Source organism: Montipora foliosa, chromosome 13, assembly GCF_036669935.1.
Source record: "Montipora foliosa isolate CH-2021 chromosome 13, ASM3666993v2, whole genome shotgun sequence".
Lineage (NCBI taxonomy): Eukaryota > Metazoa > Cnidaria > Anthozoa > Scleractinia > Acroporidae > Montipora > Montipora foliosa.
Genome location: NC_090881.1, coordinates 1,527,198 through 1,531,917, shown reverse-complemented (window position 1 = coordinate 1,531,917; position 4,720 = coordinate 1,527,198).

Genomic DNA, 4,720 nt, shown 5'->3' with positions numbered 1-4,720 from the left:
TAATCGGTTTCTACCAGGTAACATTTGGAGTTATCGATGCATTTGCATACATCAAATGGCCAGACTCTCTCGAGCTTATTGGGAAATATTCTGAGATGTTACAGCTAAATATTTTCCAGATTGCTCCTATCCACTGTCTCTTTCCAGATCTAAAAGTCAATGCTTTTGGAAAATTGTTCACTGTTCTCGGTATCAATGCTGCCGTCGTCATTTTAGCATTCATTATTTATGGCATTAGGAAGGTCTTATTAAGCAGAAAGACTTTCCTGAGTCAAGCGGAAAAAGTGAAGAAAATTTCCGAAACAAAGCAGTTGGTCTACAGAACAGTCTTTTTTTTCCTTTACCTAACCTATCTAAACACCTGCTCCAAGACAGCAAATGTTCTTCCCCTTGCCTGTCAAACACTGTGCATTTATGAAAAACGTGAAAAGTGCGATACGTTTCTAAAAGTTGACTTTAATGTCAAGTGTTCCAGCCAAGAATACCGACGATCTGTGATTGTTGCATATTGCAGTATTTTGTACATCATGTTTCTACCTCTGGCTGTTTTGGTAGTTCTGTGGAGGCACCAAAGGTCATTGAAGAAACATGGCGACAGAGCCGACGATGAATCCACACATTCCCAGCATCCAATTCCAGAAATTGTCACAGGATTACGCTTTTTATTCGCAAATTACAACACTCGCACATGGTATTGGGAACTTGTTGAAATGGCTCGAAAGGTGACATTAACTTCAGGCATTATCCTGATGGGAGGTGAGAGCAGAGCCTACGTTGGGTTAGCATTGATTATATCAGGTCTCTATGGTATGCTCTTTGCGTTCAAGCGGCCAATAGCGGAACCATTTGAGAACAGCCTGATGGTTTCTTCCCTTGCCGTCACATTCGTCAACCTCGTAATAGGTGTTGTCAGTAGAATACCAGTAGAGAGCGCACAATCCTCGCTGGACTTATACATGGACCATATCATGTTCAACGCATTGGTATTTGGAGCAAATTTTCTGGTTATTGCAATTCTTGTGGGTAAGCATTTTGTTCGTATTTAAGCTTAAATCAAAAAGAGTTGGGACGAACCCTAACCTTAGCCCTTACCCTAACATACAGCAGTACACTTTATTTGGAAGATACCACGCTACGATTGAGACAAAGAATCGGTTTGTACTTTGCGGTCCCAATTCCTTTTTTTTGATTTTCTTCATAGAGCAAACTTACAGACATATATTCAAAGTGCCCCCATAATCCTCTTTAGCTATAGCTCGATCCGGAGATACGTAGTCGTTTCCATACTTTGATCTCCCAGAGGGTGGGGAGTGGCACTATTTACTTTGCCCAATGATGAGCACACCATGCTTAAATATGACGAATAAAGAAAATGTTCATTGTTACAATATAGTGACCTAGTTGAGAGGATGGTTGTTCATTGCAGAAAAGCCAAAGGCAACCATGGAGGTCCGAGTTTCTGGCACAAGAGTGGATTAGAAAATAATGTTGATCTATCACTTTGTGGTCTTGCCCCAGCACAGTCACAAATTGATTTATTTTAGATTCACTTTGCGCGCGAAACAAACAAAGGGCCACCAATTTTAACCAATCAGAAGAAGTCATGCCACGCGTGACTGATTCTTCCATGTTTTTTTTCAGGGACATGACAACTGATTTTCCTGAGAAAGGGTATTCTAAAAATAGACTTATTTGTGACTGTGCTGGGGAGCCCATTCATGTTATAACAACACTCTTATCTAATTCACTCTTCTTTGGCATCAGGAAAATCTGTTTGCTCATTACTTTCCATCTTGTGGTATAACAAAGATTGATTGAGTTGCAATGTCAAAGTGAAATTTTCAACTTAAGGACGGTGCCTACTATTGCTATCGCGCATACGTTCTGCGCATCTCGAGATACTCGTATGGGTGGTGTCTTTTAATACAGGGATATTTTTGAGCGGTTCAAAACTATGCGGAGAAAGAAGAACTTAGCAAATGCTCTTTGTTTCCGAAAAGAAAATTTTGGGTAAACACGCATTTTTCAGAGTCAATTAAGCTTCAATTTGGAAACAAAAACTTCATACATTGCTTTGTATTTTAAAGCGGTTTACAAATATTCTTGATTAATTATCTGCGAAAAATACGTGTTACACCCAATTATCTCTTTGGATTTCAATAACACTTATCAAGATCTTCTTTTCCCGCATATTCAGTAAACCGCGCAAAAATACCTTTGAATTAGTAGACACCTTCCCTAAATTTAGCTAACTCAAACAAAGAGGCTAGGTGGCAAAGCTCAACTATGCTTAGCGTTCTTTTTTAACCATCTTACGAGTTGTGTTACTTTACTAAAACAAAGTAAGTTCTTCTAGAAATTTTTACTCAATTTCGATCGAAAACACTTCAGCATCTTACAATATGATTGGAATACAGTGATACGAACAAACATGCGGGCATTTACAACCACTGGGGGGAAAAAAAATAGTCGGGCGAAATATGCATTTTGCAAAGTACCAAGCTCCGTTGTTGTGCTTCTCGTTCACTTGCGATACCATACAAACGTATTCACTTTTTTTCTTCTTCTTCTTTTTTTAGTCCAGTACGGCAGGTATTTTCTCCGCTTTATTAAAGAGTGGCGTAAAAATCCACAATGGTCTCTTTCGTGTTGCCTGGCGTTGCTTTTGCCTCTTAATGACCTCCACAACGAAATACGAGGAATGACAGGGAAAAATTTCCTGAATGAACAAGTCCAAACTGGTAATTTTAACATGCCATCAGTATCTAGTACGTTAAACGAGAGTGGAGCAGTAAGTTTTGAACTTGTTACTATTCATGAGGAGCCGAAAGAGTCAGTTAAACCTCGATCAGTCAACTTTGGCTTTGAAGAAAGCGACAACGGTGGCCTTGAAGAAGAAGATGCTGAGAAAGTGGCATTTAAAGCAAGAAAGAAAAGTAGATCAGTACGCTTTGCAATTGCTACTATTCATAAGCAGCCAAAAGAGTCAGTTAAACCTCGATCAGTCAACTTTGGCTTTGAAGAAAGTGACAACGGTGGCCTTGAAGAAGAAGATGCTGACAAAGTGGCATTTAAAACAAGAAAGAAAAGTAGATTAGTAAGCTTTGAACTTGCTAAAAAAGCGTCAGTTGAACCTAGATCAGTCAACTTTGGCTATGAACAAAGCAACAATGGTGGCCTTGACGAAGAAGATGCTGACAAAGTGGCATTTGACGCAAGAAAGGAGAGTGGAGCAGTAAGCTTTGAAGTTGCTACTGTTCAAGAGCAGCCAAAAGCGTCAGCTGAACATCGATCAGTCAAATTTGGCTTTGAAGAAAGCGACAACGGTGGCCTTGAAGAAGAAGATGCTGGCAAAGTGGCATTTGATGCAAGAAAGGAGAGTGGAGAAGTAGGCTTTGGACTTGCTACTATTCATGAGCAGCCAAAAGGGTCAGTTGAACGTCGATCAGTCAACTTTGGCTTTGAAGAAAGCGACAACGGTGGCCTTGAAGAAGAAGATGCTGACAAAGTGGCATTTGATGCAAGAAAGGAGAGTGGAGAAGTAGGCTTTGGACTTGCTACTATTCATGAGCAGCCAAAAGAGTCAGTTGAACGTCGATCAGTCAACTTTGGCTTTGAAGAAAGCGACAACGGTGGCCTTGAAGAAGAAGATGCTGGCAAAGTGGCATTTGACACAAGAAAGAAGCTGGATCATCACGCAAACCCGAGAGCGACATTCGACACTCATTTCTGACTGGCTTGTTTGAAGTATGAACTGGACTGACTCAAGATTATCGCGGACAACGGCATTCTTTAGTAGAAATATAGAACCTTAAGTCCTTCAATAATGTAACCTGGCAACATATGATTATCTTATTTGATCGTGAAATCGTTATCAGGAATAGAACATAAATGATTACCTCCACGTAAGTCTCAAGGTTTGAAATTCCTCACGGCACATTCCTTTCATTTATTCTCCACCTCTTCATTCTCTGCCCCTTCTCCCGAGATTCTGTCTTTGAGATTGTTTATCGTTAAAACTCTAGATTAAACCGGCTGGTTCTTAGAAATAATGTCTGTCGTTGATTCTGTCTTCCTTGACCATAACTGATGAGGGCCAAAGTCTTGGATACTCTAAATCTTGTATCGTGAGTTCCTTACCATGTAGTATTTTTTAGATAAAATGAACATGCAACTGACGACAATATAAAGTTGTCACGAGAGGCAGATCGCGGGAAAAAAGGGCATTGTGAATGACACGGATCGCATTCTTCCAAAAAACAACAACCAAAGTAAGGATTAACATGAACCGATCACCAACCTGCCGTTTGCAACTTATACTGACACACAGCTAGTTGACAACATAAACCAAGAATATAACTGTGAGCATATAGCCTTGAGACAAGTAATGAACGAGGTTCAAGAGTCTCTTATTGAGTTCATATAATTGTTAAAATAATTAAACGTAAATAGTTTCAGATTTTCTAACCAAGGGAATTTTTTAAAAGAAGTAAAAGTGTTTGATCTCCTGTGCGAGCAGTTGTGCCTTGAAGCTCAGTCAGTGTGCCAGACTGGTTGAAGGCTCAGCGTTGTCGCTTTGCTGTTTTCCAAGACAGGAAACTTTGCAAAGCACTGTCTCGTCTCACTCGGGTGCACGTGTACAGATGGTCAACGGCGACATACTGCAGGGAAGGAGCATGCTTTGGTTTGGCGTCCCGTCCAGGGATGAGTAGTAAAAGTC